Source organism: Triticum aestivum, chromosome 5A (assembly GCF_018294505.1).
Source record: "Triticum aestivum cultivar Chinese Spring chromosome 5A, IWGSC CS RefSeq v2.1, whole genome shotgun sequence".
In the NCBI taxonomy this organism is placed as follows: Eukaryota; Viridiplantae; Streptophyta; class Magnoliopsida; order Poales; family Poaceae; genus Triticum; species Triticum aestivum.
In genome coordinates this window covers 549301179-549327986 of record NC_057806.1, presented here as the reverse complement: position 1 = coordinate 549327986, position 26808 = coordinate 549301179, and the positions used below count along the sequence as shown (strand labels likewise).

Here is a 26808-nt window from a genome sequence, read left to right as displayed (position 1 = left end):
TCATCATCACCATGTCCACCGACGCCGACCGTGCCGCCGCCGAGAAAGCTGAAGCCGACAAGAAGGCCGCCGAGGACGCCGCTGCTGCCACCAAAGCCGCGGCCTCTGCGTGGCCTACTGGAGGGTATAACTCGTTTATCCCGCTCCTGATTATTTTCATATTAGCAGTACTAGCAGTATGTGTAGATTTGTCTACTGTTTGCTTAGTACGTGCATGTTTAGATCAGAGTCAGTACGTCATCAACTTAGTCAATGCCATGCTAGTGATTTACTCATGGATTAATTTAATCGAGAAATTGCCTATTTACTCAACAATCCAAAAACCTATTATGTGTAGGAATTTCTCGGCAAGTGGCTTTGCCGCTGCACTGAAACCGGATAAGTTTACCGGTACATACTTCAAGCGTTGGCAGACTAAGACCACGTTATGGCTCACGGCTATGAACGTGTTCTGGGTCACCGGTGTCTCCACGGGAACGATTGCTCCTGAACAGGAGAAGGCGTTCAAGGAGGCTACCGTTGTGTTTCTCGGAGCAGTTCTTAGCGTGATCGGAGATAAACTGGTCGACGCATATTTACATGTGCATGTCGCCAAGGACTTGTGGGAGGCGCTCGAATCTAAATTCGGGGCCGCCGATGCAGGGAGCGAGATGTATATTATAGAGCAGTTCCACGATTACAAGATGGTTGAAAACCGTCCTGTATTGGAGCAGGCTCATGAGATAATATGCATTGTTAAGGAACTTGAGCTTCTCAAGTGCGAGTTACCGGGCAAGTTTGTCGCGGGCTGCATAATCGCTAAGCTCCCTAATTCCTGGAGGAACTTTGCCACCACTCTGAAACATCAGAGGCGTGAATTCTCTGTGGAGGATGTCATTGGCCATCTGAGTGTTGAGCAGAATTCGAGGGCAAAAGACTCGCACGGAAAAGGGGCCGAAGGGACTTCTGTTGCCAACATGGTGAACCAGAAGAACTTCAACTCCCACAAGCCCAAGGGAAAGAACGGTGTCCAACACAATACCGACTTTAAGAAGAAGGGTAAGAAGACCTTCAAGAAGAACAAGAAGGACGAGGGCTGCTTTACTTGTGGTTCGGTTGAACATTGGGCCAACAAGTGCCCAAACAAGTACAAGAAGTCAGGACAGGACTCCAAGTCTGTCAACATGATTGTGGGCAACAATGAGAATGGTGCATCTGGGTACGGTAATTTATTTACTGTTTTTTCAGTGTTTCAACCCAACGATTGGTGGGTGGACACAGGTGCAGGTGTTCATGTGTGTGCTGACATTTCATTGTTCACTTCTTACCAGGTCACAGGTCACGGGTCCGTATTGATGGGGAATGGCGCGAGTGCTTCTGTTCATGGTGTTGGCACGGTCGATCTGAAGTTTACTTCGGGAAGGATCGTGCAGCTGAAGAACGTGCAGCATGTCCCCGCCATCAAGAAGAACCTCGTTAGTGGCTCCCTTCTATGTAGAGAAGGGTTTAAGTTGGTTTTCGAGTCTAATAAATTAGTTGTTACAAAATATGGACTCTTTGTTGGAAAAGGTTATGAGAGCGGAGGGATGTTCCGCCTTTCCCTCGCAGATTTTTGTAATAAAGTCGTGAACCATATTCATTCGAATGTTAATGAATCTGAAGTTTGGCATTCACGTCTTTGTCACATTAGTTTTGGTGTTATGACGCGGCTAGCCAAGTTGGATTTAATCCCGAGTTTCACTTTAGCCAAAGGTTCTAAGTGCCTTTCATGTGTGCAAGCTAAGCAACCTCGCAAGCCTCATAAGGCCGCGGAGGAGAGACACCTGGCACCATTAGAACTCATACATTCTGATCTTTGCGAGATGAATGGTGTGTTGACTAAAGGTGGAAAGAGATACTTCATGACATTGATAGATGATTCCACTAGATATTGCTATGTGTATCTGTTAAATACTAAAGATGAGGCTCTACACTACTTTAAAATCTATAAGGCAGAAGTTGAAAATCAACTTGAAAAGAAAATTAAACGAGTCCGGTCAGATCGTGGTGGAGAGTACTTCTCGAGTGAGTTTGATTCCTTCTGTGCGGAACACGGCATTATTCATGAGAGGACGCCTCCCTATTCACCCCAGTCAAACGGGGTTGCCGAGCGGAAAAACCGTACTCTAACTGATTTGGTTAACGCCATGTTAGATACATCGGGTTTATCCAAGGCATGGTGGGGGAGGCTATATTGACGGCATGTCATGTCCTGAATAAAGTTCCGACAAAGGATAATGAGATCACTCCCTATGAGAAATGGGCAAAGAGAAGGACGACACTCTCGTACTTGCGCACTTGGGGCTGTTTGGCGAAAGTCAACGTGCCGATCCCCAAAAAGCGTAAGCTTGGACCAAAGACCGTGGACTGCATTAATTTGGGCTACGCTAAGAACAGCGTTGGCTATAGATTTCTAGTAGTGAAATCTGAGGTACCTGACCAGAAGGTCGGTACAATTATGGAGTCTAAGGATGCTACATTCTTTGAGGATATTTTTCCTATGAGAGATATGCAAAGCACTTCTAGACAGGAATCTGAGGAGACTCCTGAACCTGCCATCCCTATGGAATATTATGAACAAACACATGATGAAAATCCTGAGGAGGATGACGAGGAAACCCTTGGTAGGGGCAAGAGACAAAGGACTGCAAAGACCTTTGGTGATGATTTCTTCGTGTACCTCGTGGATGATACTCCCACTTCTATTTCAGAAGCGTATGCCTCTCCAGAAGCTGACTACTGGAAGGATGCGGTCCGTAGCGAGATGGATTCCATCATGGCTAACGGGACATGGGAGATCACTGACCGTCCCTATGGTTGCAAACCACTGGGATGTAAGTGGGTGTTCAAAAAGAAGCTTAGGCCCGATGGTACGATTGAAAAGTACAAGGCTAGGCTTGTGGCCAAGGGCTATGACCAGCAAGAAGAGGAAGATTTCTTTGATACTTATTCACCTGTGGCTAGACTGACCACCATTCGAGTATTACTCTCGTTGGCGGCCTCACATGGTCTTCTCGTCCATCAGATGGATGTTAAGACGGCTTTTCTAAATGGAGAGCTAAAGGAGGAAATCTACATGCAACAGCCTGATGGCTTTGTGATAGATGGTCAGGAAAGAAAGGTGTGTAGGTTGATAAAATCTTTATATGGCCTGAAACAAGCACCTAAGCAATGGCATGATAAGTTTAATACAACTCTGACATCTGTTGGTTTCGTTGTTAATGAGGCTGACAAATGTGTATACTATCGCCATGGTGGGGGCGAAGGAGTTATACTGTGCTTGTATGTTGATGACATACTGATATTCGGAACAAACCTCAAAGTCATTGAGGAGGTCAAATCGTTTCTATCTCAGAACTTTGAGATGAAAGACCTTGGTGTGGCTGATGTTATCTTGAACATCAAGCTACTGAGAGATAATGAGGGTGGGATCACACTTCTGCAATCCCATTACGTTGAGAAGGTGTTGAGTCGTTTTGGATATTCGGACTGCACACCATCTCAAACACCATATGATCCTAGCGTATTGATTCGAAAGTCCAAAGGCATGGCTAAAGATCAATTGAGATACTCTCAAATCATTGGTTCACTGATGTACCTAGCGAGCGCAACGAGGCCTGACATCGCGTTTGCTGTGAGCAAACTGAGCCGGTTTGTTTCCAAACCGGGTGATGTACATTGGCATGCTGTTGAGAGAGTTATGCGCTATCTGAAAGGTACTATGAACTATGGACTTCACTATACCGGATACCCGTCGGTACTTGAAGGGTATAGTGATGCGAATTGGATCTCTGATGCTGATGAGATGAAGGCCACAACTGGGTATATGTTTACTCTTGGAGGTGGCGCTGTTTCCTGGAAGTCTTGCAAGCAAACGATCTTAACGAGATCGACAATGGAAGCAGAATTAACGGCATTAGACACATCTGGTGTTGAAGCGAGATGGCTTCGAGATCTTTTGATGGACTTGCCATTGGTTGATAAACCGGTTCCGGCTATCCTTATGAACTGTGACAATCAGACTGTCATCACCAAGGTGAAGAGTTCAAAGGACAACATGAAGTCCACCAAACACATAAGAATGAGATTAAAAGCTGTCAGAAAATTAAGAAACTCCGGAGTGATAGCGTTGGACTATGTCCATACGGCTAAGAATCTGGCAGATCCCTTTACAAAAGGGCTATCACGTGTTGTGATAGATAATGCATCGAGGGAGATGGGTATGAGACCCACATGAGTTGCCATGGTGGTAACCCAACCTATGTGATCGGAGATCCTGTGAACTAGGACCTGGGAAAATAAGCCAGTGGTGAACTGAGGAGAGTAACTATACTAACCCACTCCGTTGGAGATGCAATACTCTCGATACTGTATGGTAGGATGACTACGGTCTCAATGTGTTCCAAAGCTTATAAAAGCAAGATGCTATCCTACAGAGCGATCTTTGGAGGAACACACCTATATGAGCCCGACTGCTGGTCACAGTCTATGAGATTGGGGTGATCTCTAGTAAGCTCATGAATAGGCCAGGAGTGTGACTTATATGCTTCACCCGAGGGGTAGCCTTCGGCAGCCTAGTACTAGTAAGACATGTAGTGAAACTTCTTTACGTCAAACTGACAATTCAAGGCATAGTCCATTGTTCAGTTGTGAAGGAGTGTAGCCACTTGTTCTAGGTGAAGTTCAACCTTAACAGGTCTTCACTAAAACACTGGTATATCGAAACAGCAATTGGAAGAGAGGACACAATGGGCCCTCGAGATCTGGTGGGGGATTGCTGAAATCTGAGATGGGCTCTAGGCCCATATTGCAATTTCTGAAAAATCTCTAAGGGCCCATGTGGGTTATATGGCACTAGGTGTGGTGGGAAGTTTAGTCCCACCCCGGAAGTGGAAGGAGAGTTGGAGTGGTTTATAAGGGTTTCTCTTCTACATGCTATTGGAGCTTGAGAAGAGAAGAGGCCCTCGCGCACTCCTCCGCCGCCGCCCGCCTCGCCACGCCACGCCTCGTCGCGACGCGACGCGGGTTGCGGGATTGAGCCGAGCCGAGCTCACACCTACGCGCTTATTTTTGCCAGTCACTAACGGAGAGTTTTCTGACAGCTGGGCCACGATCTGAGACGTCGGATCGTGGGCTGTCACGGACTCGGACGTGGGTCGAGCCCACGTCTCTCCACGCGGCTGCGCCTATAAGTATGCGGTGTCTCCTAACCCTAGCCGCCACGAACAGATCACATACGCGCACGCCCACCGTCGTTCCTTTGCTGCTGCTGCCGCCGGTGACTCCATCCCGTCCGCCGCGTACACTGTCGACGGGAGAGCAGGTCTCCGAAACCACGCCCTTCTGGTTCCTGTACGGGGTGAGGGGCGAATAGGTTTTTGGGCAGCGATTACGCGACTGCTCGCTTCCGATCGTCTACTTCCTCTACGTCTGCGTCGCCTTCTTCATCACCATGTCCACCGACGCCGACCGTGCCGCCGCCGAGAAAGCTGAAGCCGACAAGAAGGCCGCCGAGGACGCCGCTGCTGCCACCAAAGCCGCGGCCTCTGCGTGGCCTACTGGATGGTATAACTCGTTTATCCCGCTCCTGATTATTTTCATATTAGCAGTACTAGCAGTATGTGTAGATTTGTCTACTGTTTGCTTAGTACGTGCATGTTTAGATCAGAGTCAGTACGCCATCAACTTAGTCAATACCATGCTAGTAATTTACTCATGGATTAATTTAATCGAGAAATTGCCTATTTACTCAACACCACTACCCTCTCCTCCTTCCCCAGCCACCAGTATCACGTCCAGCAGATCCTCCTCCACAGGCACATCCTCCGGCTCAGCCTTGCCGGCAAAGCTCGGAGAGCAAGAGGTCGACCTGCTCCCGGACGAAGGTCTTCTTGTCTGACAGGTCGACCCCGAAGTCCTCCTCAAGGCGTCGGCACAGGGCACCGGTGCTCGTGGTTGTGACTTGTGAGGTCCGACTCCCACAGCACCTCCCTCAGTCGCTCCACCAGATCCGAGTCCGACACCATCGCCGCCTGGTCTCGGTTCGGTTCTCTCGCCTCAACATTTTTCCAGTCCGAAGGCGCCAAAAATCTGATGATAGCAAGTGTTTAGGCTCCAACAAAACCCAATGTGCAAAGTGCACGAACGAGAGAGAAATTGCTGTCCGTACCTGCATCGAGCATCTTCCCTAGAACCCTTTTGAAGGACTCCATGGTGTTTCATGGAATCTTTCTCCATGATCTCGCATTGTTTTTGCAGGGTTATGTGTATGTTGAAGGTGGGACATGCCGGATGCAGCTTAATAGTTTCAATCAAAGCTGATTCTGCAGCCCTTCTATAGAGGTCACTGGCACCAGCACCCCCAATTTTTGCAGAGATTTCCTTAAGGCATGTTAAGTGCATAATACCGACATGTACCATAACATGTTCATCTACTCCATGGCCATCGAAAATTAACTTGAGTTTCAAGAGATTAGGCATGGCATCTACCTCAAATTCCAGCCATGGTACACTGCACCTGAACTTGAAGCACTTGAGAACCGAGAATCCTGTCTTAGTGAAGACAATCCTTTCTGCAGGCTTTGCTCGGATATATAATGACAAAACAGTTAATGCAGGCAATCTTCTGAGAATATTGTTGGAATAATCCGAGGCATACCGTCAATCTACCGAGGACCAAGCAATCACACGAGTCACGACACCGAGATTTGTTAACGAGGTTCACCGATATGGCTACATCCCCGGGGCATGACTAGGGCGCTCCTTCCCATGACACCGTCACAATACCGCACCCCGGCCGCTCGGGCGCCGGCACACGCCGCCGGCTCCCCCGCGTGTCCGTGCTATTATGTTGGCATAGGTTACATCGTGTGTCTACCCCCTCATATATAAGAGGCTTAGGATATAAGTGTCCTACTTGGACACGACTCCATATTCTATCTACACACCGTACAACTCAGAGTCCAACTGTAACCTACCTTGTACAATAATATTCGACACAACTCTAACAAACATCATTGTTCGCTAGTTCCCTGACCCCAATCTTTAAAATGCAGAGCTTGTTGAGGTGTCCAATCCACCTGGGGATGCTGGAAACGGTGCTCAAGCCATCACAGGAAATGCTCATGCTGGAAGGTCCACTGTCGAGAATACCTGAAGGCTCCAGAGTTACAGACCTGAGGTTGCTGAGTTTCGCAAGAATAGAGCCCATACTATCCATTTTGCTCTTTAAATAAGAAGAATGAACTGTAGAGCAGGTGAGCCGAAGATCTTGAAGATTGATCAGCTCACTGAGGCTCTCCACATTATCTATCGAGTTAACACTTAGATCAAAATATCCAAGGGTGCAAAGCGATGTCATGCGGCCAATACATTGGGCAAATTTGTTTCAACAGGAAGACTTAAGTGCAATAAGCCCGGCAAATGAACAACGTCCGGCGGAACTGCGCTTACTCTTGCATCTATTTTCAGTGTCTCCAAATATTGTAGACCCCGCATCTGGGTTTGTGGTAATTTTAAGGTGGCATTACATGTGACATACAAATATCTCAGCCGAAATAGCTCAGATATTCCGGTGAGATCAACACTGATGCTTTCATCCTCGCCCCAGAGATGAAGGATTAGAACTTGAAGAAGCTGAAACTCCACAATGGAAGGCAAACACTTGATGACCCCGAAAAATGCAAGAGTTGGAACTTGTGATGGTATCATATTTGTTGGTGGGGTTGCTTCTGCATTACCAAAGTGAAGAGACAGTCGACGAACCTTGTCTGCGAGTGGTGCAGTTGTCTGACAAGGATCTATTGCGGTGACAAAATTCTCTTCTAAGGACTTTTGTTTGATAAAATCAAGTACCATATGATGCACTGTGCAGGACAAAACATCACCATTGTCATTTATATGTACAGGTTTGATCAGTCTTCTACTGATAAGCTCATCAAAACAGATCCTTGATATTTCCTCCATGTCTTTCTCTTCTGTTGCATGGATAAGACCTTCAGCTATCCATTGCTTTACCAAATCATTCTTCTGAATTATGTAATCCTCTTGATATATACTGAGATACATCAGGCATGCCTTCAAATGCAGAGGAAGATTGTTGTAACTAAGGTTTAGTACTTGTTTCATCCCCTCTGAAGCAGGATTTATCCTCAAACCATGACCTAAGGATTTATTTACAAAATTCCACTGCTCTGGTTTGCCCATCTGGTTTGCTAAAAGACCGGCAATAGTAACCACTGCTAGTGGGGAACCAGCACATTTCCCTACTATATCATTTGCAACTTCACTGAGTTCTGGAGGACATTCATATTGTGGACCAAAAGTTGTTCTGAAAAATAATTTCCTTGAATCATCGTGACCAAGTGGTTTCATCGGAAGAACATACTTAGAGTCATAACCACCACATTTCAGAGCTACATCATCTATTTCTGTAGTTATAAGTATTCCACATTTCCACTGCAAAGATTATCATCTGGCAAGGCACGGCTAACTATATCCCATGTTTGCGTAGCCCATACATCATCAATTACGATCAAGTACCTGAGGAATGTTTTAGCACAGTTGTCAGCCTAATAGCAAATCAGAACTCTGTCATTCTATCCTTACCGGACTAGAAAGAAAAAATAAAGTGGCCCCGCATAGCTACACACAGAAGTCCAGAAAATGCAATTTCTATATGAATCAATAGAGAAACATGTAGTATACCTCTTATCTTGGAGATGTGTCCTGATGTCGGCAATTAGACTATGCAATTTCCAAGTGTGAGAGGTTTGGTGTGGCCGGACTTGTGAGAGCATGCTGATGAGAAGCCTCCTGATGTCAGGCTTCCGGGACGTCCTCACAAATGCCCGGCACTCGAATTGCCCTTTGATTCTACGGTACAGCTCTTTGACAAGCGTGCTCTTACCAATCCCTCCAGATCCAACAACAGTAACCACCTTGAGCCTCTGCTCTCCATCCCTACCCAGCCACGCTTCAAGATTATTCACATGTTCACCTACACCAACAAGCTCCTCATACGGCGTGGGGTACCAAGTGCCAAAAGACGCATCATGTCTAGGAGGAGTGCTGCTGCTAGTGCCACCAATGGAAGCAGCTCTGATGTCATTGTCACCATGGTGGTTAAAGAGGCGCCTCCTGCCCCTGCGAGCGCAAGCTGAACTCCCTGATCTTGTTGGCCATCCATAGGCGCCACCTGAGTTTCTCCGGAAGCCGTGTAACTCTATGACGAGCGGGCGTGTGCTTCCTACGGCGAGGAGCTATCCATCTGCTGGTGGTGGCGGCCTGCTCGTACTGCTCGACGCTGTCCTCCATGTCGTACGAGAGCTCGCGCACCTCCTTGGCCAGGCACTTGGCCGTCATAACACGGTCCTCTGCTCTGGAGTCACTGTGCTCCTGGAGAATGGCGACCATCTTCTCCAGATCTTGCTTGATGAGAGGTATCTCCTCCCCCGCGCCCCGGGGCAGCGTTTGGCCATGGCTGGCCAGTAACCCGTCCAGCTTCTCCGGGAGCCTGAACATGGCGTCCGCCATAGCGCAGACAGGAGCCTGTAGTTGTTGAATTCTCTTGTTGGTTTGACACGCTTGCTTGACCTGTGAATAGCTGATATCACTGACTGTGTGCCTAAGCTGCTTGGCTGTTTTCTGAGCTTGCGGCGAGAAGTGCCCCGAGGTCGATTCTGGCGGCGGCGGCGACGGCGGAGCGCACCTCAAACTGAGCCAGTCATCATTGATAGCCGCCATGAGGCCGCCGTCGTGGAATCTGTCGTCCGTCAAGTCTATGACTTCCGGCCGGCCGGACCTCTCGATGGATGCCAGCCTCGCCGCAGGGGACAGTCCAGCGGAAGGGCTAGGCAATCCACATACATACACTTCAACAAAAGACCATTGCCCTCGATTGCTTCAAGTGAGTTCACCGAGCTGCCATCGTATTCGTAGGTGACTGCCACCTGCTGGCCCGAGGTGCCGCACGCTATGAGCGCATCATCACGCTCTCCGTGAAGCGTGTCATGCTGCCGCGAATACCGTGAGGATTTGCTTTGTGGCGTACGGTTTTACGAGTGCTCCGGTTGTTGGCCTGTCGTGTAAAATGGTTTTTGCAGCTAGGTACTGTAGTACTCCCTCTGATCTAAACGCTCTTATATTTCTTTAGGCAGGAAGTATTAAATTTACTTGGCAACAAGACAGCATCGCAACGGATATAGAATGGCGGAACATGTGGCCCACGCATGCTAACGGCTTGCATATACAAACTTGATCGATCTCGTTTCGTGCTTCCCTTGATGTTCTGCATGCGATGGCCACCCTGCACTGGCACAGACTTGATGCTACTCATTTTGTGCTACTACCAGTGGTGCCTAGAATCAAACAAGGAAAGAGACTAGCTAGCTAGGGGTACGGTACCGCGGATGCTTCATCCAGCGTCGGCTTGCTTTGCACCGGGCACCGGCGGTTGAGCTTCATCAGCCGGCGAGTGCTTCTGCTTGCTCGGCAAGCAGGTGCAAGTGCAATTCGCCTCTTCTTCCTTCATCGCCTTCAGGGAATCAACAAGAGACCGCCATGACGAGGTCCGTGGTCAGCTCGACAAAATTCAAAGTGGTCAACAGAAACAGAAAGGGGCTGCATGCTCAACGAAATTAGTAGCATGCGTATGCGTATGTGATTTGGATGGATTTAGGCGTAATGCCCTCGATCACACGGCTAATCTAGTTGTTGATATATATCAGCATTTCTGGTCTTATCTCACTGTATATCACCACATGTACATGTACGTACCTTGATCTTCATCTGGAGTTCCTTGATGTAATCCACAGCCATATCCAACATGTCGGACGTGTTGGTTTGCTGCAGCGATGTCAAGTAAACCAGTTAGCTCAAGACCAGACTGACTCTGCTAGCTCCGCACACGAAACAAATGCGGAAAGTAAACCAGTCCAGCAATTTCTTACTACCAGTGGATTAATTCCTCGCAGAGCCGTGCCAGCGTATGGCTTTGGCGTTCGAACAGTTTGTTAATTACCTTCTCCATGTTGGGGACGAGCCCTTGCAGATTCCGTAGCCGCTCGCTGATCTTCGTCCTCCTCACCCGCTCAGCGATGCTTCTTCCGTCTGATGCGCGATCCTAACGGGGAAAAGTTACTAACAGTGGATTAATTCCTTGGCAGAGCCGTGCCGGTACGGCTCATTTGGCGCTCGTACGGTTCGTTCGTTACCTTTTTTATCCTGGGGACGAGCTCCTGTATCCGATAGCTGATCTCCTCCATCCTCACCTGCTTGGCATGGTCCTTCTGTGACGCACAACCAAATGTGGGAAGAACTAATCATGCACCGTCCAACAATTTTACTACGGTGGATTAAATTAATTACTCGTGGAGAGCAACGTGTGTAAGGCTTTGGCATCCAAATGGTTCGTTAATTACCTTTTCAATGTTGGGGATGAGCTCCTGTGTCTTCTCACCGATATCCATCCACCTCACCTGCTTGTCCGCCGCATTTTGCCTATCCAAACACCTGATGCATGACAGCCAGCATTTAGCTTCCAATAAAACTCAACGAGTGAATCGCACGAACGAGAAGAAAATCACTGTCCATACCTGCTCTGAGCATCTTCACTGGAGCCCATTTGAAGGACTACACTCTGTTCAACTGCGTCATCATCGATGATCTTATATTGTTTTTTGCAGCTCTACTCCACTATTCTTATCATCCTTACTAGTGAACATCCCATCTACACACTGTATGTTGGAGATGGGACGTGTTGGATGCATATTTATGGCATGACTCAACACCGATTCTGCAGCCCTTCTATCAGGGTCATCGGTAGAGACACCCCCAATTTTCACTGAGATCTCCTTAAGGCTTGACAAGTGCTCGATGCCAACAGGTCCAAGCTTATCTGCTCCATGGACATCAAAACCTAGTTTCAGTTTCCGGAGATTAGGCATTGCATCCACCTCAAATTCTAGCCAAGGTACACTGCACCAGAGCTTGAAGTACTTCAGAGCTGAGAATCCTGTCTTATTGAAGACAATCCTTTCCACGGGCTTTGCCCGGACGTACAACGACAAAACAGTGAGCGCAGGCAATCCTCTGAGAACATCAACATCCTCCCACGCTAGTTCAGTAATCCCAATCTTTAAGATGCAGAGCTTGTCGAGATGTCTGATCCACTTGGGGAGGCTGGAGAAGGTGCAAATACTTGGCGACCACTCAAATCTTTGAAGAAACGCCGGAGGAGAGGGTACACTGCTCAATCCATCACACGAAATGCTAATGCTGGAAGGCCCAGCATCCAGAATACTTGAAGGCTTCAGAGTTAGAGACCTGAGGTTGCTGAGTTTCGCAAGAATGGAGCCCACACTATCCATTTTGCTCTTTAGATGACAAGAATGCACTGTTGAAAACAGGTGAACCGGAGATCCCAGAGACTTTTCAGCTCGCCGAGGCTGTGCACATTCTCTACTGAAGTAGCACATAGATCAAAATATCCGAGTGTGCAAAGGGATGTCATTTGACCAATACCGTTCGGTAGATTTGTCCCAACGGGAAGACTGAGGTGCAACAAGCTGGGCAAATGAACAATGTCTGATAGGACTGCACTTACTCCTGTATCTATTTTCAGTGATTCCAAATATTGTAGACCTCGGATCTGGGTTTGTTGTACTTCTAAGGTGACATTGGATGTGACATGCAAGTATCTCAGCCGAAAAAGCTCACATATTCTAGTGAGATCAAAACAAATGCTCTCATCATCACCCCAAAGATGTAGGATTAGAACTTGAAGAAGCCCAAACTCGACAATGGAAGGTAAACACTTGAAGACCCCAAAAAACGCAAGAGTTCGAACTTGGGATAGGCTCATATTTGCTGGTGGTGTTGCTTCTGCATTACCAAAGTGAAGAGACAGTCGACGGACCTTGTCGGCTAGTCTTGCAGTTGTCTGATAATGATCTATTGTGGTGACAAAATTCTCTTCTGTGGACTTGCGTGAGACAAAATCAAGTACCATATAATGCACACTGCATGACAGAACATCATCGTTGTCATTTATATGTACAGGTTGGATCATTCTGCTACTGATAAGCTCATTGAAATAGTTCCTTGATATTTCTTCCTTGTCTTTCTCTTCTGTTGCACGGATAAAACCTTCGGCTATCCATTGCTTTACCAAATCATCCTTCTGAATTATGTAGTTCTCTTGATATATACCGAGATACATCACACATGCCTTCATATGCTCAGGAAGATTGCTGTAACTAAGGTTTAGTACTTGTTTCATCCCCTCCGAAGTAGGATTTGTCCTCGAACCATAACCCAAGGATTTATTTACATAATCCCATTGCTCTGGTTTGTTCATCCGGCTTAAAAGACTGGCAACAGTAACAATTGCTAGTGGCAAACCAGCGCATTTTCTTCATTGTTTCAAATAGCCCGCTATAGCTCCGCTATAGCACGCTATAGCGTTTACAAAAGGTCTTGCGCTAAGAGACTTTGGTCCAAACAAATGAACAAACATTTTAAATAGCGCGCTATAGCTCCGCTATAGCACGCTATAGCATTTGAAAGAGGTCCGGCGCTAAGATGCTTAGCGCGCTATTTAAAACTTTGATTTTCTTATAATACTCTTTGAAAGTTCACCAAGTTCTGGTGGACATTCAAGTCGACGACCATAAGCTGTGCTGAAAAATAATTTGCTTGAATCATCGTCAATAAGTGGTTTCACCGTGAGAACATATTTACAGTCATAACCACAACATTTCAGAGCTACATCATTGATTTCTGTAGTTATAAGTATGCCGCTGCAAAGATTAACACCCGGCAAAGCACGGCTAACGATATCCCATGTTTGCGTAGCCCATACATCATCAATTACGATCAAGTACCTGAGGAAAGTTTTCGCATAGTTGTCAGCCTAATAGCAAATATCAAATCAGAAATAATCAGAAAGATTATTATTATATCATTAACAGAGATATTATTCTGCCGAAAAGACTAGTCTATCATTAACGGACTAGAAGAAAGAAGGAAGTGGCTCAGCTGAACTTCGTAAGACAATCATTGGTTTTCTTGCAAAATAAAAAAGAATGAGAAAATTCTAAAGCAACTTCTCACTTCACAACCCAGCGAAATAAAAATCCACTTTACAAAACTAACTTCAAACAAGCATCACCACCTCCATAAAATCATCCAACTGAAGAAGACATCAATCAATGTTAGAATATATGATCAATGAAGATAAAAATATATATACCTTCTATGTTGGAGATGTGCCCTGATGTCAGCAATTAGGCTATGCACCTTCCAAGTGTGAGGAGGCTGGTGTGGCCGAATTTGTGAGAGCATGCTGATGAGAAGCCTCCTGATATCAGGCTTTCGGGACAAACGCACAAATGCCCGGCACTCAAATTGCCCTCTGATTCTACGGTACAGCTCTTTGACAAGCGTGGTCTTACCAATCCCTCCAGATCCAACAACAGACACCACCTTGAGCTTCTGCTCTCCATCCTTACCCAGCCACGCTTCAAGCTTATTCACATTTTCGTCGATACCGACAAGCTCCCCATATGGCGTGGGATGCCAAGAGCGGAAAGATGCATCATCACATCTAGTAGAAGCAGAAGCAGCAGCACTGCTACCATTGTCACCAAGGTGGTTAAAGAAGCTGTACCGCTGAAGCGCCTCCTGGGAGCGCACACTGAACTCCATGATCTTGTTGGCCATCCATAGACGCCACTTGAGCTTCTCCCGCAGCCCCGATGTGGGCTTGCTCCTACCGCGAGTGATCTTGTACTTCTTGCGGCGAGGAGATAATATTCCTCTCCTGGAATCAGCGGCGTGCTTATACTGGTCGACGGTGTCCTCCATGTCGTAGGACAGCTCGCGCACCTCCTTGGTCAGGCAATTGACCGTCATAGAACAGTCCTCTGCTCCCGAGTCGCCGTGTTCCTGGAGGATGGCTACAATCTTCTCAAGATCTTGCTTGATGAGAGGTATCTCGTCCACCGCCCCCCGGGGCAGCATGTGGCCGTGACTGACCAGTAACCTATCGAGCTTTGCAGGAAGTCTGAACATGGCGTCCACCAAAGCGCAGACTGGAGTCTCCATTAGATCTCCCTGAAACCAAAGCCAGCTTAGAGTACATCATGGATCTATAAACCAACAGAGAGAGACGCCGAGATCAACAAAGATGACACGCAACCGTACCTGTGGTTGTGGAGTTCCTTCAGACGAGAGCACATTGGTGTTCATCCAATCAAAATAAATTTCTCAGCCCACTCCTTCCTCCCTCTGGCTTCTCCTAGCCTACACCTCCATGGTCAACCGCTTGGTTCCCCTACCAAATGCTATCAATGGGGAATCTCAACTGCATCGGCTGAAAAAAAATTGCAAATGGACTGACATACTAGTACATTTTAAGAGGATCGATGGCAACTAGTCTTTAAGATACGTTATCTCTGCCCAGCCCAGCGGCCCTCGTGGGTCGCCTCGATCGAGACGATTTTTGTAGTACACCTCTCCTCCGTCCGCCGCACGGGTATCATCCGCCCCTACTGTACTCACCATGTCCGGCAAGTGTTCGGTGAAATGCATGTGCTAATGTTTTTGTCCCCTTCTTCCTTGACACAATGAATCCGGATGAGTCATCCGACGATGAGGACTACACGGATGAGATGGCTACATATACGAGCATTACGTTGAGTCGTTCGACGATGAGGACTACACGGATGAGATGGCGATGATTCAAGCGGTTCTTGCAGACGCGGAGCGTGCGGAAGTGCGTGCTCTCGATTTCAAGGGTCATCAAGTGGGCCGAAATCATTGTTCTGACCTTGTCAGTGTTTATTGTCACAAACTGAACCCGACGTGAAAGTATTTCACGATTTGACCCTTTTAGCTTGCTTGGCGTTTCTATGTTGGGTGAAAACGCCGCGGACCCTGGCGTTTCTAAAAGGGTCAAATCACGAAATACTTTCGCGTCGAGTTCAGTTTGTGACTATAAACGTTGACAAGGTCAGAACAGTGATTTCGGCCCATCAAGTGCTCAACCGCAACAGGGCACCCGGCCATTTGACATTGGTGGATGGCTTCTTTGCCCCTAATGCCCTATTCGTTGACAATTTTCGCCCTGCTTGCTGTTATATAGGAGGCGTTGACCAGCCAGATGGCGAACCAACTCATTCCTCCTCGCACAGCCCTAGCAGTCATCCACTGCTCGAAGCTTGGTGTTGCCTCCAGCGATTTCATCATGTCGACCGCGTGTGCGGCCGAACAGGAAAGCAGGACATCGGAACCCTGTCCTTTGAGATCATTCACCGGGAGAAGGGCGATAAGGTTTTTAGGGACCGTCTCAGTGTGACTCCTCCTGGTTTGTTCGTGTCTTCATCCTCGGCTTCGACTACGCCACTAAGAAGAAGCCACAGTCGCTAATGCCGCCTCTGCTTCGGCGTGGCCGACTAGAGGGTATGATTCGATCATCCCCTACTTTCTTGTTTATGTGCTAGCCGGCTATGTTGTGTTCATAAATGTTTCGATTCTATATTTTGTCCGGGCTCACATGTTTACGTTTCGGTATGAGCTTCATGTTGTGCTTGTCATGCTCTTGATTTGCTTAGGGATTAAATCAATCGCTAAAGTGCTCCTTTTTTTGCCAACAGGGCGTGGCGTGCCAGCATGCATTGCCAGCGTGTGGGCGTGCGGGCGGTGTGGCTCCAACCGGCAATGTGCCGAGAAGAAACCCATAGTACCTGAGGGCGTCGACCCTAATTTTGGCAATCCCATGAGGCGGAGGGAGCCATCTTGGCTTTGCTCAAATCAAAGTTCCAGTACTTAATTACTATACTCGTGGTCTTGGGCTTGCATGCTTCTAGCTCGTGTATATACTTGAAGATAAAATGGTGCGTGGCATATGGACTTTGAAAGATATGTTCATGCAGAGCTTGACGCCGGGAATACAAGATCGCCCATAGGGTAATCAGCATCTGAATAAAATCTCTGTCTAGGAGCGCCTCTATTAGTGCAAAAACCTAGCGTTTGACACCAGGCTCCGTGGTACAGTTTATTGCTTCAACAAGGTCAGGGTTCTGAAGAGCCCATACGCACCTCGCAAGAGTGAATGTTGCCACGCGTGTGCCAAGCAGAGGTTGTAAAGTCAAGGTCAGTGAAGTCTCCCTTATATCTCCTTTGCTTATGGCCAATCCTAAGCAAAGGATCTGAAAAGAAAAATAGGCCCATGAGAGGACCACACATGGTCGGATGCCATCCTCTCTACTCGGTCTTTTATGGTCAATCCTAGGTGACGCCCGAGTGCGTGATATAAGGGGGACTTCACTGAAGGAACCTTCAGATGGGCCAGCCCACTTAACTAGCTGCTTCTATTTTGTTTTTTACGTTTTCTTTTCTCAGATGTTGTGTTTTCTTTTGTTTTATATTTTTTGCATTTTATAGGTTTGCAGTATATGGTGAACTTTTTCAAATGCACACTGAACCTATTTTAGCATGCAATGAACATTTTTCAAAAGCACACTGAACTTTTTTTAGCATAAGGTAAATTTTCTTCAAAACATAAACTGAATATATATTTTTATATATGATGAACATTTTTGTTCTATACACTGCACATTTTTTAACATATGATGACCATTCTTTATACAAACCGAACATATTTTTAATACACGGTGAATAATTTTTTAATATACATTGAACTTTTATAAAACATGTAATATATTTTTTTTGAAAATATATTTTCCTATTTTAATAGGTTATAAAATTTTCTATCTTCTGAAAAAACAATAGCTGGTTTTTCACTGAAAACTGACTAAATAACCAAACAGAAAAATATTTAAAAACAAGTTCGTTGGTGAAGTGGGCCCATTCATGTAGGCTTTAGCAAATCTACACCTGGTTGACGCACGAGCGTCAACTAGGAGCTCTCGTCTAGTTCTCAAAAAAAAACTAGGAGCTCTCGTCTTTTTATGGCCCGGCCTAAGAGCAACCCTAACAGATCTTGTATTTGTAAAGTAAAATTTAGGCCAAAATCATCTCCAAAAAACCCCGTAAACATGCAATAAATTGACAGGATCTTGTAAACTTGACCCCAACTTCCTTCAGGTCTAGGGGAAGTTTTGTTTCCCATAAACTTTTGGCGGCAAGGTAACCACCTGAAACCTCTCGACGTGCCACTCGCTCGTCGTCGCCGCTGGAACATCGCTTCGTCGCCGCCGCCCTGCCCGTTGCAAGAACACCACCTTGCCGCCGCCATGCCTTCGGAACGCCGCCTTCCCATTGCCCCGCCGTCGGAACTCCACCTCGCCATTGTCACCCTGCCGAAGGCCGTCACGCGTGTCACTTGTTGGCGGGCCCTAGGCCATTATTTCGTTTTGTTTAATGAAAAATAAAATAAAAATAAATTTAGGGGCAGATGTTTTACGGGATGGGACGAAAGTACTTTGCGGGAAACTTCCTCTAAAATTCAGTGAAATCGGGAAGATTTTTGAAGGAATTGTTAACATTATCAAGTGGAAAACATCCTGAAAGGTTCAACTTTAACTTTTTCTGCGATGCTTGCCAAAGTCCTCAACGCCTTGATCACTTGCGGTGAGAGCGGTTTTTTATACATGTCTAGATATGCTTTCATCTTTTGCTTAGGGCCCTCTGCTTCGCTGACCTCCGGCAGCTCACTAAAAGTCTCTAACAACCTGTGCTCCGCGCACTTGGACGTCAGGATGTTGCACACCTTGTTCTTCTTTTCCAGACGCCCACTTTGTCGCCCGTCATCCTTCTCCCCATGCAAAGGCGCCGGGGTGCCAAGCAGAGGTTGTGGTAGTGCACAAGTAACCTTGGTGAGAGAATCCTCTAGAGATAATGGCGTTGCTTTAGTCTGTGTGGCCTTGGCAACAACACCGCACACCCCAACCGGAGGCTCAACTAGAACATCGGGCCTGCCGAGGGCCCCCATCATGCGCCCCGCGTCGAAAACAAGCAGCTCCTCTGGACTAAGCATCGGACGTGCTGGGGACTGAGCAATGGAAGAGGAGGAGCAGTCGCCGGGGCACTTAGCCTCCGAGCACATTGGATCAACGGATTCCTCCCTCCCCACTGACAAGGCACCATGGGTCAACCACACACCATCGCCCCAAGCAGAGCAACCCATAGAACCGATAACCTGAGGAGAAGGCGTCAATGCTTCATCAAGTATAGGATCACTATGCCGCAGATCGATGCCCCACCGTGAGCATAGCAGCAAGGAGACACTGCCTGACAAGAGTGTGAGGGAAGATGCAGCAATCCGCAGGACGAACTAAGCGATCTCGAGGGGACAGCGCCAAAAGAGCCTCAGCGTACAAGCCCGGCCTGGAAGCAAGGTCGGCTGGCACACCACGACCAACCCAGCTGAGGCGAGGAGGGCTTTGGCGAAGGGCCAGGGCATTGGCTGGCTAGATGAAAATCCTTGTAGAACCCGACGTGAAAGTATTTCACGATTTGACCCTTTTAGCTTGCTTGGCGTTTCTATGTTGGGTGAAAACGCCGCGGACCCTGGCGTTTCTAAAAGGGTCAAATCACGAAATACTTTCGCGTCGAGTTCAGTTTGTGACTATAAACGTTGACAAGGTCAGAACAGTGATTTCGGCCCATCAAGTGCTCAACCGCAACAGGGCACCCGGCCATTTGACATTGGTGGATGGCTTCTTTGCCCCTAATGCCCTATTCGTTGACAATTTTCGCCCTGCTTGCTGTTATATAGGAGGCGTTGACCAGCCAGATGGCGAACCAACTCATTCCTCCTCGCACAGCCCTAGCAGTCATCCACTGCTCGAAGCTTGGTGTTGCCTCCAGCGATTTCATCATGTCGACCGCGTGTGCGGCCGAACAGGAAAGCAGGACATCGGAACCCTGTCCTTTGAGATCATTCACCGGGAGAAGGGCGATAAGGTTTTTAGGGACCGTCTCAGTGTGACTCCTCCTGGTTTGTTCGTGTCTTCATCCTCGGCTTCGACTACGCCACTAAGAAGAAGCCACAGTCGCTAATGCCGCCTCTGCTTCGGCGTGGCCGACTAGAGGGTATGATTCGATCATCCCCTACTTTCTTGTTTATGTGCTAGCCGGCTATGTTGTGTTCATAAATGTTTCGATTCTATATTTTGTCCGGGCTCACATGTTTACGTTTCGGTATGAGCTTCATGTTGTGCTTGTCATGCTCTTGATTTGCTTAGGGATTAAATCAATCGCTAAAGTGCTCCTTTTTTTGCCAACAGGGCGTGGCGTGCCAGCATGCATTGCCAGCGTGTGGGCGTGCGGGCGGTGTGGCTCCAACCGGCAATGTGCCGAGAAGAAACCCATAGTACCTGAGGGCGTCGACCCTAATTTTGGCAATCCCATGAGGCGGAGGGAGCCATCTTGGCTTTGCTCAAATCAAAGTTCCAGTACTTAATTACTATACTCGTGGTCTTGGGCTTGCATGCTTCTAGCTCGTGTATATACTTGAAGATAAAATGGTGCGTGGCATATGGACTTTGAAAGATATGTTCATGCAGAGCTTGACGCCGGGAATACAAGATCGCCCATAGGGTAATCAGCATCTGAATAAAATCTCTGTCTAGGAGCGCCTCTATTAGTGCAAAAACCTAGCGTTTGACACCAGGCTCCGTGGTACAGTTTATTGCTTCAACAAGGTCAGGGTTCTGAAGAGCCCATACGCACCTCGCAAGAGTGAATGTTGCCACGCGTGTGCCAAGCAGAGGTTGTAAAGTCAAGGTCAGTGAAGTCTCCCTTATATCTCCTTTGCTTATGGCCAATCCTAAGCAAAGGATCTGAAAAGAAAAATAGGCCCATGAGAGGACCACACATGGTCGGATGCCATCCTCTCTACTCGGTCTTTTATGGTCAATCCTAGGTGACGCCCGAGTGCGTGATATAAGGGGGACTTCACTGAAGGAACCTTCAGATGGGCCAGCCCACTTAACTAGCTGCTTCTATTTTGTTTTTTACGTTTTCTTTTCTCAGATGTTGTGTTTTCTTTTGTTTTATATTTTTTGCATTTTATAGGTTTGCAGTATATGGTGAACTTTTTCAAATGCACACTGAACCTATTTTAGCATGCAATGAACATTTTTCAAAAGCACACTGAACTTTTTTTAGCATAAGGTAAATTTTCTTCAAAACATAAACTGAATATATATTTTTATATATGATGAACATTTTTGTTCTATACACTGCACATTTTTTAACATATGATGACCATTCTTTATACAAACCGAACATATTTTTAATACACGGTGAATAATTTTTTAATATACATTGAACTTTTATAAAACATGTAATATATTTTTTTTGAAAATATATTTTCCTATTTTAATAGGTTATAAAATTTTCTATCTTCTGAAAAACAATAGCTGGTTTTTCACTGAAAAACTGACTAAATAACCAAACAGAAAAATATTTAAAAAACAAGTTCGTTGGTGAAGTGGGCCCATTCATGTAGGCTTTAGCAAATCTACACCTGGTTGACGCACGAGCGTCAACTAGGAGCTCTCGTCTAGTTCTCAAAAAAAAAACTAGGAGCTCTCGTCTTTTTATGGCCCGGCCTAAGAGCAACCCTAACAGATCTTGTATTTGTAAAGTAAAATTTAGGCCAAAAATCATCTCCAAAAAACCCCGTAAACATGCAATAAATTGACAGGATCTTGTAAACTTGACCCCAACTTCCTTCAGGTCTAGGGGAAGTTTTGTTTCCCATAAACTTTTGGCGGCAAGGTAACCACCTGAAACCTCTCGACGTGCCACTCGCTCGTCGTCGCCGCTGGAACATCGCTTCGTCGCCGCCGCCCTGCCCGTTGCAAGAACACCACCTTGCCGCCGCCATGCCTTCGGAACGCCGCCTTCCCATTGCCCCGCCGTCGGAACTCCACCTCGCCATTGTCACCCTGCCGAAGGCCGTCACGCGTGTCACTTGTTGGCGGGCCCTAGGCCATTATTTCGTTTTGTTTAATGAAAAATAAAATAAAAATAAATTTAGGGGCAGATGTTTTACGGGATGGGACGAAAGTACTTTGCGGGAAACTTCCTCTAAAATTCAGTGAAATCGGGAAGATTTTTGAAGGAATTGTTAACATTATCAAGTGGAAAACATCCTGAAAGGTTCAACTTTAACTTTTTCTGCGATGCTTGCCAAAGTCCTCAACGCCTTGATCACTTGCGGTGAGAGCGGTTTTTTATACATGTCTAGATATGCTTTCATCTTTTGCTTAGGGCCCTCTGCTTCGCTGACCTCCGGCAGCTCACTAAAAGTCTCTAACAACCTTTGCTCCGCGCACTTGGACGTCAGGATGTTGCACACCTTGTTCTTCTTTTCCAGACGCCCACTTTGTCGCCCGTCATCCTTCTCCCCATGCAAAGGCGCCGGGGTGCCAAGCAGAGGTTGTGGTAGTGCACAAGTAACCTTGGTGAGAGAATCCTCGAGAGATAATGGCGTTGCTTTAGTCTGTGTGGCCTTGGCAACAACACCGCACACCCCAACCGGAGGCTCAACTAGAACATCGGGCCTGCCGAGGGCCCCCATCATGCGCCCCGCGTCGAAAACAAGCAGCTCCTCTGGACTAAGCATCGGACGTGCTGGGGACTGAGCAATGGAAGAGGAGGAGCAGTCGCCGGGGCACTTAGCCTCCGAGCACATTGGATCAACGGATTCCTCCCTCCCCACTGACAAGGCACCATGGGTCAACCACACACCATCGCCCCAAGCAGAGCAACCCATAGAACCGATAACCTGAGGAGAAGGCGTCAATGCTTCATCAAGTATAGGATCACTATGCCGCAGATCGATGCCCCACCGTGAGCATAGCAGCAAGGAGACACTGCCTGACAAGAGTGTGAGGGAAGATGCAGCAATCCGCAGGACGAACTAAGCGATCTCGAGGGGACAGCGCCAAAAGAGCCTCAGCGTACAAGCCCGGCCTGGAAGCAAGGTCGGCTGGCACACCACGACCAACCCAGCTGAGGCGAGGAGGGCTTTGGCGAAGGGCCAGGGCATTGGCTGGCTAGATGAAAATCCTTGTAGAACCCGACGTGAAAGTATTTCACGATTTGACCCTTTTAGCTTGCTTGGCGTTTCTATGTTGGGTGAAAACGCCGCGGACCCTGGCGTTTCTAAAAGGGTCAAATCACGAAATACTTTCGCGTCGAGTTCAGTTTGTGACTATAAACGTTGACAAGGTCAGAACAGTGATTTCGGCCCATCAAGTGCTCAACCGCAACAGGGCACCCGGCCATTTGACATTGGTGGATGGCTTCTTTGCCCCTAATGCCCTATTCGTTGACAATTTTCGCCCTGCTTGCTGTTGTATAGGAGGCGTTGACCAGCCAGATGGCGAACCAACTCATTCCTCCTCGCACAGCCCTAGCAGTCATCCACTGCTCGAAGCTTGGTGTTGCCTCCAGCGATTTCATCATGTCGACCGCGTGTGCGGCCGAACAGGAAAGCAGGACATCGGAACCCTGTCCTTTGAGATCATTCACCGGGAGAAGGGCGATAAGGTTTTTAGGGACCGTCTCAGTGTGACTCCTCCTGGTTTGTTCGTGTCTTCATCCTCGGCTTCGACTACGCCACTAAGAAGAAGCCACAGTCGCTAATGCCGCCTCTGCTTCGGCGTGGCCGACTAGAGGGTATGATTCGATCATCCCCTACTTTCTTGTTTATGTGCTAGCCGGCTATGTTGTGTTCATAAATGTTTCGATTCTATATTTTGTCCGGGCTCACATGTTTACGTTTCGGTATGAGCTTCATGTTGTGCTTGTCATGCTCTTGATTTGCTTAGGGATTAAATCAATCGCTAAAGTGCTCCTTTTTTTGCCAACAGGGCGTGGCGTGCCAGCATGCATTGCCAGCGTGTGGGCGTGCGGGCGGTGTGGCTCCAACCGGCAATGTGCCGAGAAGAAACCCATAGTACCTGAGGGCGTCGACCCTAATTTTGGCAATCCCATGAGGCGGAGGGAGCCATCTTGGCTTTGCTCAAATCAAAGTTCCAGTACTTAATTACTATACTCGTGGTCTTGGGCTTGCATGCTTCTAGCTCGTGTATATACTTGAAGATAAAATGGTGCGTGGCATATGGACTTTGAAAGATATGTTCATGCAGAGCTTGACGCCGGGAATACAAGATCGCCCATAGGGTAATCAGCATCTGAATAAAATCTCTGTCTAGGAGCGCCTCTATTAGTGCAAAAACCTAGCGTTTGACACCAGGCTCCGTGGTACAGTTTATTGCTTCAACAAGGTCAGGGTTCTGAAGAGCCCATACGCACCTCGCAAGAGTGAATGTTGCCACGCGTGTGCCAAGCAGAGGTTGTAAAGTCAAGGTCAGTGAAGTCTCCCTTATATCTCCTTTGCTTATGGCCAATCCTAAGCAAAGGATCTGAAAAGAAAAATAGGCCCATGAGAGGACCACACATGGTCGGATGCCATCCTCTCTACTCGGTCTTTTATGGTCAATCCTAGGTGACGCCCGAGTGCGTGATATAAGGGGGACTTCACTGAAGGAACCTTCAGATGGGCCAGCCCACTTAACTAGCTGCTTCTATTTTGTTTTTTACGTTTTCTTTTCTCAGATGTTGTGTTTTCTTTTGTTTTATATTTTTTGCATTTTATAGGTTTGCAGTATATGGTGAACTTTTTCAAATGCACACTGAACCTATTTTAGCATGCAATGAACATTTTTCAAAAGCACACTGAACTTTTTTTAGCATAAGGTAAATTTTCTTCAAAACATAAACTGAATATATATTTTTATATATGATGAACATTTTTGTTCTATACACTGCACATTTTTTAACATATGATGACCATTCTTTATACAAACCGAACATATTTTTAATACACGGTGAATAATTTTTTAATATACATTGAACTTTTATAAAACATGTAATATATTTTTTTGAAAATATATTTTCCTATTTTAATAGGTTATAAAATTTTCTATCTTCTGAAAAACAATAGCTGGTTTTTCACTGAAAAACTGACTAAATAACCAAACAGAAAAATATTTAAAAAACAAGTTCGTTGGTGAAGTGGGCCCATTCATGTAGGCTTTAGCAAATCTACACCTGGTTGACGCACGAGCGTCAACTAGGAGCTCTCGTCTAGTTCTCAAAAAAAAAACTAGGAGCTCTCGTCTTTTTATGGCCCGGCCTAAGAGCAACCCTAACAGATCTTGTATTTGTAAAGTAAAATTTAGGCCAAAAATCATCTCCAAAAAACCCCGTAAACATGCAATAAATTGACAGGATCTTGTAAACTTGACCCCAACTTCCTTCAGGTCTAGGGGAAGTTTTGTTTCCCATAAACTTTTGGCGGCAAGGTAACCACCTGAAACCTCTCGACGTGCCACTCGCTCGTCGTCGCCGCTGGAACATCGCTTCGTCGCCGCCGCCCTGCCCGTTGCAAGAACACCACCTTGCCGCCGCCATGCCTTCGGAACGCCGCCTTCCCATTGCCCCGCCGTCGGAACTCCACCTCGCCATTGTCACCCTGCCGAAGGCCGTCACGCGTGTCACTTGTTGGCGGGCCCTAGGCCATTATTTCGTTTTGTTTAATGAAAAATAAAATAAAAATAAATTTAGGGGCAGATGTTTTACGGGATGGGACGAAAGTACTTTGCGGGAAACTTCCTCTAAAATTCAGTGAAATCGGGAAGATTTTTGAAGGAATTGTTAACATTATCAAGTGGAAAACATCCTGAAAGGTTCAACTTTAACTTTTTCTGCGATGCTTGCCAAAGTCCTCAACGCCTTGATCACTTGCGGTGAGAGCGGTTTTTTATACATGTCTAGATATGCTTTCATCTTTTGCTTAGGGCCCTCTGCTTCGCTGACCTCCGGCAGCTCACTAAAAGTCTCTAACAACCTGTGCTCCGCGCACTTGGACGTCAGGATGTTGCACACCTTGTTCTTCTTTTCCAGACGCCCACTTTGTCGCCCGTCATCCTTCTCCCCATGCAAAGGCGCCGGGGTGCCAAGCAGAGGTTGTGGTAGTGCACAAGTAACCTTGGTGAGAGAATCCTCTAGAGATAATGGCGTTGCTTTAGTCTGTGTGGCCTTGGCAACAACACCGCACACCCCAACCGGAGGCTCAACTAGAACATCGGGCCTGCCGAGGGCCCCCATCATGCGCCCCGCGTCGAAAACAAGCAGCTCCTCTGGACTAAGCATCGGACGTGCTGGGGACTGAGCAATGGAAGAGGAGGAGCAGTCGCCGGGGCACTTAGCCTCCGAGCACATTGGATCAACGGATTCCTCCCTCCCCACTGACAAGGCACCATGGGTCAACCACACACCATCGCCCCAAGCAGAGCAACCCATAGAACCGATAACCTGAGGAGAAGGCGTCAATGCTTCATCAAGTATAGGATCACTATGCCGCAGATCGATGCCCCACCGTGAGCATAGCAGCAAGGAGACACTGCCTGACAAGAGTGTGAGGGAAGATGCAGCAATCCGCAGGACGAACTAAGCGATCTCGAGGGGACAGCGCCAAAAGAGCCTCAGCGTACAAGCCCGGCCTGGAAGCAAGGTCGGCTGGCACACCACGACCAACCCAGCTGAGGCGAGGAGGGCTTTGGCGAAGGGCCAGGGCATTGGCTGGCTAGATGAAAATCCTTGTAGAACCCGACGTGAAAGTATTTCACGATTTGACCCTTTTAGCTTGCTTGGCGTTTCTATGTTGGGTGAAAACGCCGCGGACCCTGGCGTTTCTAAAAGGGTCAAATCACGAAATACTTTCGCGTCGAGTTCAGTTTGTGA

The 26808-nt window shown here is 47.2% G+C and overlaps 2 pseudogenes; both read right to left on the bottom strand.

Annotated features, from left to right (window-relative positions):
• Positions 1-5939: 5939 nt before the first annotated feature.
• On the bottom strand, positions 5940-11641 carry LOC123101521 (disease resistance protein RGA5-like; annotated as a pseudogene).
• Positions 11642-11648: 7 nt separating this feature from the next.
• LOC123101520 (disease resistance protein RGA5-like) lies at positions 11649-19087 on the bottom strand (annotated as a pseudogene).
• Between the last annotated feature and the right edge of the window lie 7721 nt (positions 19088-26808).